This window comes from Benincasa hispida, chromosome 11 (assembly GCF_027475165.1).
Source record: "Benincasa hispida cultivar pf3 chromosome 11, pf3_genome.v1.1, whole genome shotgun sequence".
Classification (NCBI taxonomy): Eukaryota; Viridiplantae; Streptophyta; class Magnoliopsida; order Cucurbitales; family Cucurbitaceae; genus Benincasa; species Benincasa hispida.
This window is the reverse complement of record NC_143488.1, coordinates 50,457,505-50,470,259: the sequence shown is the minus strand read 5'-3', so window position 1 is coordinate 50,470,259 and position 12,755 is coordinate 50,457,505.

The window sequence follows — 12,755 nt, the reverse complement described above, 5'->3', positions numbered from 1 at the left end:
GTAGTTTTATTAGAAAGCTCACGTAACACGACTTTACTACGTGGACTGTGCTCCCTAATATGATCCTCCTCCAGGAAAATATCGTTCGTGGAAACAAACACCCTATTTTCCGATGGATCATAAAAGTAACCCTCTCGTGTACCTTTGGGGTAGCCTACAAAGAGGCACAACCTCGACCGTGGTTCCAACTTCTTGGGATTAGCCTCAAGCACATGTATCGGGCAACCCTATATGCGGAAGTGACGTAAACTAGCTGTTGTTATGTTGATGTAAACTAATTTCATCAATTAGTTTTGTTTTTGTTTCGTTTGAGATTATTGCTATGTTGATGAGTTTTCTTAAATTTCAAATGTCAAGCATGGTTTTGTTGTTTGTTCGAATATGGTTGTGTTCTTGACCTCCTCCCTCCTCATTATATTTAGGATAGTTGTTTGACGGTCCCTTTAGTATGGAACTAAGAGGTTGTTGCTCAAGGTTTTGTTTTATTTGAGTCAATTTGATGCTTTTTGCTGATGAGTTTTCTTGAATTTCAAATATCGAGCATGATTTTGGTGTTTGTTCAAATATGGTTGTAATTTTGACTCCCCCTTCTCATTGTATTTAGGATAGTTTTTTGAGTTAATTTAATACTTTTTGTTGATGAGTTTTGTTTCGTTTCGTTTGAGGTCATTACTATGTTGATGATTTTTTTTAATTTCAAATGTCGAGCAAGGTTTTGGTGTTTGTTTGAATATGTGTTACAGAAATAACCGAAGACAAGAAATAAAGATTGCAGGCAGTTAAATGTTGTCGTCATCTTTCTATTACGTGGTTATAACCACCAGAGCTTCTTTGTTGACCATGGGCGGCTATGTATAAAAAGAAAACGAATGTGAGAATAACAGACGAGAGAGAGAAAGACATTCATTCTTTAATAACTTTGAAGAAGAAGTATTAAAAGAGACACTCCCGATTTGCACAGTGGACATAGGCCTTTGGCCGAACCACTTAAACTCCTGTGTTCTTTCTTTCTTTCTCTACGATTTTCTAGCATTTACTTAAGTATCGTGTGTACGATCGTTTAGTTCCTCTCGCATCGTCTACATGACCGTTTAGCTCTGTATCGTATCGTCTATACGATCATCTAGCTCTTCAGCTGTCTTCTATATGATCGTTTAGTTTTTCACAACTATCGTCTACATGATTATCTAGCACTTCTTAATATCATTACATAATTGAACTATCGTCTAGTTCTTTGGAGTTTCGTCTACACGATTGAGCTGCTATCAAGTAAATGACAGAAGAAATTAGAAGCCTTAAGCATACAGCCTTCCCGAGTCTCGAAGTGTGCTTGACCGTTAATTTTGAGTAGTTTGTGACTGCAAACAAGAAGATCATAATTATCTGGGACAATAAGTGGTATCAGAGCTCAGTGAACAGTTCAAGACAGATCCAAGATTTGTATTCTTGCATACTTCAAATTAGATAAGTCAATCTTGAAGTTCAAGAATGGCAACGACCAGGTATGAAATCGAGAAATTTAATGGAAAGACAAACTTTGAACTATAGAAAGCGAAGATTACGTCAGTCTTGGGACAGTAGAAGGCACTACTGGCCATTACAATGTGCTTTTGACCCGTTCCCCCCATTGTATATAGGGTAGTTGTTTGAGTTAATTTGATACTTTATGTTGATGAGTTGTGTTTTTTTTTTTTTTTTTCGTTTGAGGTCATTGCTATGTTGATGGGTTTTCTTGAATTTCACATGTCGTACATACTTTGATGGGTTTTGTTCAATTCTTTATCCTCATGTGCTTACATATTTCACTTCTTTATTTGTCAGATATGATGTCTCGATGATCTTCAATACAAGACTTTAAAGTTGAATTTGGATGGAAATGGAAAAAACTTGGGTTGTTATTTTATACTTTTATTTCAAAATGAAGTTTCATGCTTCAAAAGACCTTTTGTAGGAATATTTGTTATGCAAACTAGTGATACCTAGTGTTGGTACTAATTTTGTTCATCGTTTACTTGATGTAGCTTGATAATTATAACTTAGGCTGATATTACTTGAACGCAGTCATTAGAAAATTATCCAAGTTTGTTGATATAACTTGTCATGTAAACTTGTGGCCAAGTTGGAACTATTTCATTTTTATCTCAATATAGTGTTAGAAATGTGTATCTTCACTTGTAATTTTTGGTTTAAATATAAATTGATTAGTTGATTCTTAATTTTTATAAAAGATTATTACATTTTAAATAAATAATAGGTTTGTACATTAAATTTGATATTATTTTTTTAATTAATAAAATACTTTTACCTACATTTTCTATAACCTAAGTAAATCTGAGTTTTAAAAAAAAGCAACTTCAAATTTATAGTGACACAAAATATTAATTTTACAGACGCTTAAATATGTTGCAAAAGATACTTGTAATGACAACAAATCTACATTTAGCAACAGTCTTATATATTTCTAAAACTTAACTTTCATAAATGAATTTTCAAAGTTGTTGTATAAAAGAAATAATGACAAATAATATGTTGCTAAAAGTACGCATTTAGTAACATGTACGTGTCAGTAAAAGTAGTCTTTTAGCAGTGCAAAATAAATATATCACTAAAACCTTTATCTACACAGCTATAGTGGTATTCTCAATAATGTGAGTCTCTAGCAAATCTCAGCGTTGCTAATACTTTTAGTGATGTTTTTCAACCTTTAACAACGCATTTTATATGTTACTAAAAAACGATTTTCTTATAGTGTATCCATTATTGACTTGAGTGTCAGTGTTGGTAGCTTAACATTGCACTTGTGTTTAAGTTCCTTTGTTTTATAAGACATTGGTATTGTTTTCACCCAAATATACATATATATCGTTTGATCTATTTTCTAGTATATATCAACAAGGATTATAACTTTGCCATAAAATGGCCACATGAGAATTGTAACTTTATTTAACATTTCTTTAATTTTATACTTTAATAAAGTTAATCGTCGAAAGTGTAATCAATCTTAAATTTTAAAACACGTGAAAGTAAATCGTTTAAAGAAATTAAATATTATGATTGAATGTGCAATGTAACTAATTGTACATAGGAATTAAGAATCGATTCTTTCAAAAGTTATGTCCATTGAAGTACTGAAAAAAGGAAGAGGTTTTGATCATAATGCTCAAAGTATTTAATTAGTAATGGACTAGTGGTAATTAGTGCTAAACAAAATGAATTTAATTATTAATATTCAGTACTAACTAACTTAAATTAATAGGAAAGATTTTTTTAAAAAAATCTGAATTAGTAACTTTTAGAAAAAAAAAAATAAAGAAAGAAAACAAACAAATGACAATAAGATAAAATAAAGTAAGTTTAATGGATGAAGTTTTAAGTTTTTATCTATTTGACCCCTAAATTAATAGTTCAAAACTTTTCGATAGATTCTTGACATATTCAATCATATAAAAATTAATACATCAAATACTAAATTGAAAGTTTAAAATCCAATTTTATATTTATTATATCATGTAATTTTTTGAATATATTAATAGATCCAAAATTGGAAAATTTTAAAAATGTACTGAACACATTTTAAAATTTCAAAAAACTAAATTTATAATTTAATAAATTTTTTTTTTTTTTACTCATGATTGAAAGATCTCTTTTCACTCATATCTAACAAAAGTAGAACCGTATATATGAAGAGAGAGAGAGAAAAAGAAAAGAGGAATCTGATTAAAAAGAAAAAAAAAAGATAGTATTGTGAAAATCATGTGATTATTAAAATAAAAATAAAAGGGGTAATTAGGACGACTTGAGAAACACGTGAGGAAAGTAAGTCAAGTCATTTCTAAAGGAATTACATTCTCTCTTTATTGTTCTATAATTTTAACTTTCCATTTTAATTTGTCTTCAAATCTTAGCCTTTGAATGAGAAAGATTAGACTAGAATCTCATAACCTTTTCTCTTCTCTTTTCTGCCACAACCCTTCCCTTGGCTTTCTAACAACCTCATTTTTTATTCTTCCATATTCCCAATTTTAGCCTCTTATTTTCCTTTCCCCAACATTTCTTTTTCACATTGTTAGGTTTGTAAAAGAAAAGAATATGTGTCTGATAAGGGTTTTATGTCTTGTATTTGTGGTTTCTAAATCGAATTTAAGAATCGGCTAAAATAGTCGTTAAGATTCCCTAGCAACGGTATTAATTTGTTCGAGGTTGTTAGATCTGAAACAAATAAAATTTTGTAAACTGCTCTCAAGAGCTTGCAACTAGTAGGAACAGGTTGTCTCCACAGGAAATCTTAAGATGCTAAAGCCTATTAGTGAATTCAAGTGGTCGAAGAGGGAGGGAAGGAGGGGATGGTTGTTGGTTGTTCTCAATTTAATGTAAATAACATGAATTTAAAAGTGTAATTGAAAGGGAATTAATTCGATTAAAAGACCTAGCCTAAGGATTTTTGAATCCACTCATTCACTTGGTTGATCATAGAACTTCTAAAATTATACAATGCTAGCTTGATTTAATCTTAGCTCATGCCCTCTAGAAGACCAAAGCTACATGCCCTAATGTATTGATTAATTTCTTAATCAACCTAGATGCTCAACTAATTGGATTAATTAGTGACCATGTCAATTAAGCACCTGCATTAAGATAGATAATCTAGCTAAGTCGATTTAATGACCCAGTTAGTCTAAGTTACCCATCAAATCGTTCTTGAAATTAATTAATCATGCAATATTTGCAAAAAGAGATTATTCTAAACAACCTAAATTACACCCAAGCATGGTTTAACCCTTGCCCATTGAAACTAAAAATACATTAGATGCAATCCTATTTTGTAGCAATCAAAGAATAAATGAGAATTGACCAAAACCTCAAAGATTCAATGCATAGAAATTGATTTATCATTCAAGAATAAAGAATTAGCAGTAAGCATACATCACAAAATTAAAAATTCAAGCCTCTCAACCAAGATTTAATGGGTTTCAATCCTATATAAGCTAGAAACAACGCACCTTAGTCACTCATAATGTGACAAAATGAGTTACAATGACGAAAGAAATGAAATTACAAGAAGAATTAAGCGGCGGGAAGAGAATACAGAGAGATGGAGGATAAAGGCTAGAAAATTAAAGTTAGAATGACCTAACACCGGGAAAATTCCTATTTATAAAAAAGGATCTAGCACCCCAGTGCTTGGGACCGCACCATGGCGTTCATGAGTGTTGCTGCTGTTGGGATTGGTATCCTAATTCTCCCGGAGTCTTGTAGTTTGTAAACTTTGTACACATTGTTATTAATAAAATAAGAGTTATTTTATTTGCATTTACTCATATCCAATAAACAAAGATCCGTGGTTATTATATGTAAACTTAAGCATGTATAAGAGATATACACATGGATCATGCCTTGAGTAATATCCTAAAAAGTCTGTAGTATACGAATTAAGGAGAGATACCTTATCCTGGTGACACTATGGATACGACCCGCTTTGTAGAGGTTTACAAGTGTTGTGAACTACTACGGATGATCTGATCCTGACCATTCATGTGGAGATATGCGAGTGAGGGTGTCCTATACAAAGAGTTTGTATAAGATCGGACCACGAGATGATTCGTCTCTTTATATAACGCCATTGATACTTGAGACTTACATCTCACTTAAACGACCACAGGTGACATGACCTCAATCCTGAGTGTTTTGGGAACTCTTGCTTTTGAGGGCGGTCCTTTGATTAGTATGGGTGAGAGTGGTCAGATTGCCAACTTAACAAGCCTACCTTTTTGGGGATTTATCGGATTGGGGAGCTGGGAACTCAGTTACACAAGATGTAGAAATGTTCTACCCGACCGTGTAGTATTTACTAAACGATCATTTAGCTAATGCTTAACGATGGCATTTACTCTATTGCGTAGCGTTGGTTGCCCGATCGCATGGACGATGGAGGTAGACGATCGTATAGAGCATTTGATGCGCACAGTTTAATAAAAGGCGCACGCATTAAACGATCGTGTAGTTAGCATGCTTCATCGCATAGTCACTGACTACATGATCACGCAATATACGATACCATGGCACTTGCTCAGCGATCGTTTAGACGATCGTGCTTCATTGTATCGTTGTCGTTTAATCGATCACTTAAGGCTTGCGTTGCACGTTGCGTGCTGCACGATCGCGTACCTCATGCTTCATCACATAGTAAAGGTACACAATCGTTACTAAACGATCGTTTAGCTCAGGAAGCTTTGGTAAACAATTGAGTAAAGCATTTACAATTTTGTGTAGGTGATCACAAGGAATTTGTGTAGGTGATCAAAGGAGACACATTTCTTCCCCCGGATTGTTCAAGACCCGGTTCGCCTGTTTGAACTAGAGACTATATGCTATTTGTAATAGTTAGCTTTTTTTTTTTTTTTTGATGATTTTGAAGCTAATTATTTTGGTTCATTAATGCTTATTTAATGTACATGAGATGTATGTTGATTATATGTTATAGTGTAGGACATATAGTTTATAAACCCATCTTAGGTTATGCAATTATTCATGCATTGTATATTATAAATGTTATAATATAGTCTTTGGCATGATGAAATTACAAGAGAGCATATGCATGCATCATGAAATATAAGAGTTATATTTTTGCATGCAGTCATCTTTATATTATAAGCGTTATAGTATAAGGGTGAATGGAAGCATGTTTGCTTGGTTCATTGCTTGGTTGTATACGTTAAATAATAGTAGCAATGAATGGACAATGCATGGAGCATGACACTTAGTCTTATTTGTAAAAGTTTTGAATGCCTTGTACGTGTAGCTTTGCATTATGTATGGTTTTGGTTGTTTCCGATTATAAGTGTTATATTGAAAATTAGAACTAAAATCGATAAGAAAGAATTGCATGCGAACTTAGGCGAACTCATGTTTTAAAAGAATTTTGAAATTGGATTGAGATAGATTTAAGTTCAAGGTTCTAATAGGATTAGCAACCTAAGTTTAATCTTTTAAATCAGTTTAATAGGATTTAATTGATTGGCATAAAAGATTAAAATTGTATTACATCTATTTATAAGGGACCTTTTGTCTAAGGCGGGTTCTGTCTAGGCTGGGGTACTTAAGCTGACGGAAACAGAATACCCCTACCTGGGAACCTACCTGGAAAGGTGAATTAGATAAATTTTCTGCAAGCATGCAATAGTTGATCAAAGACTTCATTAAAGAGTTTAATAAATGATGGTCAAAAGTTTCTTCAACTTTCCAAGGTGGGTAAACCTAATAAAGTCACTTAGTTAAAATTCTTAGCCGTGTTTTTCTAAGTAAATTAAACCCTAGGTTATAAAATACTTAGTGGGAGGAAGAGATACATATGATGTGTCAATGATTCCACTCATGTTTCTCTCTGAATGTTCACGATGTGAAATTCATGCTTGGCCTCGTGGTGCCCTGAGAGTATCCCTCTTCGGATAATGTTTGCATGAGTCAATATCAAGGTGGACGGAGAGAGTATTTATAGTAAGTTGGTGAAGGGTGTGTGTCAACACGTCCTGCGGTCTTCTTCAATGGTTTGTACCGTGAGATCATTCTTGCACTCCTTCATGGCGCCCTGGGAGCGACCCCTTCGGATGGATTTTATATAGTTGGTCAATATCATGGTGAACTCCATAAATGGATAGGGTCACTTTAGTTTTTTCCCCAATCAAATTTTTTTCCTTTGGATTGGCTGCTTGGGAAGCTAAAGGCTAGAAAATCGAAGTTAAAATGATCTAACACCGGGCAAATTCCTATTTATAAAAAAGGGTCTAGCACCCTAGCGCTTGGGACCGTACCATGGTGCTCATGAGTGTTACTGCTGTTGGGATTGGTGTCCCAATTCTCCTGGAGTCTCGTTGTTTATAAATTTTGTACACGTTGTTATTAATAAAATAAGAGTTATTTTATTTGCATTTACTTATATCCAATAAACAAAGATCCGTGGTTATTGTATGTAAACTTAAGCATGTATACGAGATATAAAAATGGATCATGCCTTAAAAAATAACTTAAAAAGTTTGTAGTATACGGATTAAGGAGGGATACCTTATCCTGGTGATACTACGGATACGATCCGCTTTGTAAAGGTTTATAAATGTTGTGAACTACTACAGATGGTTTGATCTTGACCATTCGTGTAGAGACATGCGAGCGGGGATATCCTATACAAAAAGTTTGTATAAGACCGAATTACGAGATGATTCGTCTCTTTATATAACACAATTGATACTTGAGACTTACATCTCACTTAAATGAACATAGGTGATATGACCTCAATCCTAATTGAGAACTCTTGCCTTTGAGGGCAGTTCTTTGATTAGTATGGGTGAGAGTGGCTAGATTTCCAACTTAACAAGCTTATTTTTTTGTGGATTTATCTGATTGAGGAGCTGGGAACTCAGTTACATAAGATGGAATTCACTTCTTCCCAGAAGCAGGGGTAAGTAAATAGATTACTCCCTTTAGGGCTGATTCCGGGTCTTGAACATAGTGGCCACATTCTCTCTTCCAAAGGAAGGACTTAGTCATAGTAGGACTATGACTTATGCTCATTAGAGGAATCAGTGGTACTTAAGGAGTTAGATGTAACTACAGGGAAAAAACGATAAATTGGCCCAACTTTACTTAAGACCGATCCGTGAAGGGTTATCACATTGTTGATTGGTTGATATGGATATAGAAATATATCTGTAGTGAGGAGAGTGCAGCTGTCGGTCTTTAGTGGAGTCTCGATAATTAACGGATGGTGGATTCCGTGACTAAAGAGTTTAGTCAATTATTCACGTACCATTGGATGTTCAAGCTGGTCCATAATGTCTCCTTGGTAGCTCAATGGATTCAAGTTGAGAATAAGTTCTTGGAGTTGATTTTTAATGTTCAAATTAATAAGAGGTATTTCAACTATATATGATATAAGTGGTGTGATGTATGAGATACATCAAGTGGAGGATTAATGTAAATATGATTTATATTAAGTACCATAAAATAGAAAAAGAACTATGGTTTGTATGTTTCATGAGATGAAATATTAAACTATAGGTTACAAATATAATATGTTAAGTTGGTTATCCTATTTATTTATAATATATTAATTATATGATAATTAAATCTTTTTCTCTAATAGCCGAATGAGTGGGAGGTTATTGGTGGTTTTATGGTAACCGTGAGATAAAAGGAAAAATATTTTCCTAAAATTAGAAGTTACTTGTTTCGAAAAGAACTCATGGAGAAAACTATCAAGTGAAAGTGTTTCACCAAGCGATAGCTATTCAGAGACTAAACGATTGTGCATACTTGACTATACGATAGTTGTTTAGTTGATCGTAGCTAAATGATTGTGTGGCTTTGATTATACGATAGGCTGCCATTTACTAAACGATCGAGAACTTCGTCTATACGATAGACAACATCCTATCTCCCACTTGCTCGATCGTCTATATGATCCTTGTTCTCTAGTCTCTTCCTCAAAGCCAAGTTCATACAGAGTCCACAATTCATGGATTCTCACACCGAGAATACCAAGGTAACCATTGTGGTAGTGTCCTCACTCAACTCGATTGGTTTCAAGGAGCCATTGGTCGTTCGTTGTGTTCGTGCTGTTTATCGTGTTATGCACCGGTCGTTGCTTTGGTGTTGCTGTGTATTGGTCGCTTGTAGATTGACCGAGGGAGTTTGAAGAATGGTTCTTCAAAGGTATGCATACTCTATCCCTTGAGTTTTATTTAAGCATCCTATAATTTCTTGTTGTGCATAACCTGTTAGTTTCTGTTCTTGTATTGTAATTGTTTATGTTCAATTTCGAATGAAATTTAGAACTATCCTCCTGCTACTCATGGAGATACCCATGCTTGATTTCCTTCAGCTGCAGCGCAGGCCTCGCAACACCACTGGTCCCCCGCAACGCTCATGCGTGCATGCTTCATGTCGTTCGTCAATGTTTAAAGCACTGCGACGCTCCCCAGTATGTACAATACTTCCTCTGGGCATCAGGCACTGAAGGAGTTAACGGTTAACATATGGAAGCAATTTAGATTTTAAGCACTCTAATTTCGTTAATTAAAAGGAAATAAGCATGCATGTTCATAAAACCAAAATAGGGTAAGAAAATACAACTTTTGTATTCCAATTTCCTCCTTGGTTATGAACACCTAGCAACAATAGTTTAATCAAATTTACAAAAATTGGGTTTTTTTTACTAAATCAATCTTGGATGTCCCACTTACTTGGGCAAATAGTCAAACTCTAATTCTCAAAGAGTATAGTCAACATTTTGACATTTTGACTCTCAAAGTCTCTAGTCAACGTTTTGACTTTTATTCCAATTTTGATTTAATCAACAATTTTGGCTTTCAATCACAATTTTTACCTACTCAACAATTTTGACTCTTTAATTTAAAATTAATTTAAAATTTTAATTAATTTAATATTAAAACCACACTAATCTCGGTCAATCCTGATTGACCGTTTTTGAATTCGTATTTAAAAAAATTTGATATTCAAATCTTATTTAAATATCTTTTTATCTCTATATATGTTTAGTTATTAATTAAATATTAGGTTAAATATATTGGATATATTTAACACTTTACTCCAAAAATCGAACCCAAAAACTTCGAATTCATTTCGTTATACTATTCTAAGGTTTAGTCTGTTATAAGCTAGTAGGGGAACTTAATGGACCTATAGATCATGAGCTCCAACGATCCGAGTTTAACTAGGTAAACTGTTTAACCTAGTTAACCAACATTCGTTAATTATCAAAATACTCCACTATAGCCTAGTAGTTGCACTCTTCTCACTATAGATATATTTTTATTTACTCGATATAACCATCATCAATAAGTCAACCCTTCACCGGTCTTTTGTAGTTACGGTTGGTTTGAACATCCGTTTTACCCCGTAATTACCTCTTATTTCTTAAGTCTCACTGATTCTCTTATGAACAATTGATTTATGATCTAATCACTAAACCGAGTGTCCCTCAGTCCACTGAGAGGGTGGGGCCCCTTGTTTAAGACTTGTAGTCATTACTTAAGGAAACAACCTCTCTACTATCCATAGAAGTGGGTAGGCGTGAATTTTATCTTGCACCCTATGTCCCCAACCATCTACCCGATTTTACCCCTGAAACGGGAGGCATATTGAGTTGGCGCTGATTTGCCACAAGAGTTCATAGTTAGCTCAGGATTAAGGTCAAGTTACCTGGGTTATCATTTTGAAATAGTAAGTTTTAATAGTAAACGGTGTTATAAAGAAAAGTGACTATTTCGTGGTTCGGTCTTATACAAACATCTTTTGCATAGGATGCTCTCACTCGCATGTCTCTACATGAACGACTTTGGGATCACATCATTTGTATCATATACAAAGTAGGCCATATCCATAGTGTCCCCTGGATAAGGTACTAAACCCTATCCTTATACTTATAGACTGCTTTGACTATATACTCAAACTTGATCCACTTTTATGTCTCTACATATAGTTCAAGTATTCATGCTATATAGCCAGAAGATTGTTAGTTTATTGGATTTAGACTATTCCAAGTGAAATTTACATGTTCAATAACAACATTAACCTCAATAACAGCTTTATTGTAGACAAAATAAGCTTAAAGATTCAAACTGCAAGTTTTAGGACATACAACCCATCAAACTCTCACTTGGACTAAAACTCCAGTGAGTTTACATATATACAATGCCAAGTAAGAAAGAAATAAATACAATATACTAGGGCATCTAATACCCGTGAATTCTTCCACTTGCCCTAAATCTATGAATCTCGTAGTCCTAGTCCGATTAAGTAGCCCTCGAACACTTTAGTTGTGAGAGTCTTTGTAAATGGATAAGCTAAATTGTCTTTTGAGGAAATTTTTGTGATGATCACTGCTCGTCGGTTTACTATCTCCTTGATGAGATGGTACTTGTGATGGAGTTAGCAAATAATTAGCGAAAACAGTTAGGATCTTAAGCATTTTAGCAATCAAGCAAGCATGTTCTAGAACTGAAAACTAACCTTTGAAGACTTTAAATTCTTTAATTCCAGCTTGAATCTCCACTCTAAAGCTTAATGACAACAACTTGATCTTCTCCACTATCCTTTAGGACCTTAGATTGGAAGGTGGATACCAAAATGAGTAGAAATTTGGAGAAATTTTATGGAGAATAGGATCAATTTTTCTTTTGAGTTGAACAACATTCCTTCTTCAAAAACTTGAAAAAAAATCACCTTGCATGCCCCTCATCTCAGCAAAATTCTTTCTTTTTATTGAAAACTAACATGCAACTCCATCTCTCTTCTAATTGACACCACCACCTTAACTTCTTAAGGTGATTGCAATTGGAATGATGAAGTGGAGGAAGTGGGACCTTCCATTTTTATTTTATTTGAATTTTTCAAATAAAAATTCAAAAAATTAATTTTATAAAATATTAATTTAACAATTAATATTAAATAAAATTTATTCAAATAATTAATTAAACAATTGAATCGATTGAATTAATTTAATATCAAATATTAAATTAATTAAATACCAATTCCTTAATCATGAATCCATATTCATGTAATTAATATTTAAATCTAATTTAAATATTATCCAATTCTCCAATTTTGTTTAATTCGATAATTAAACGTGTAATATAATTACTAATTCCCTTAATTCGAATTTGAACATTTCAAATTCACTCATCACGTTATTCTAAGGTTTAATCTGTTTGTGAGCTAGTAGTGAGACCTAATGGACCTAC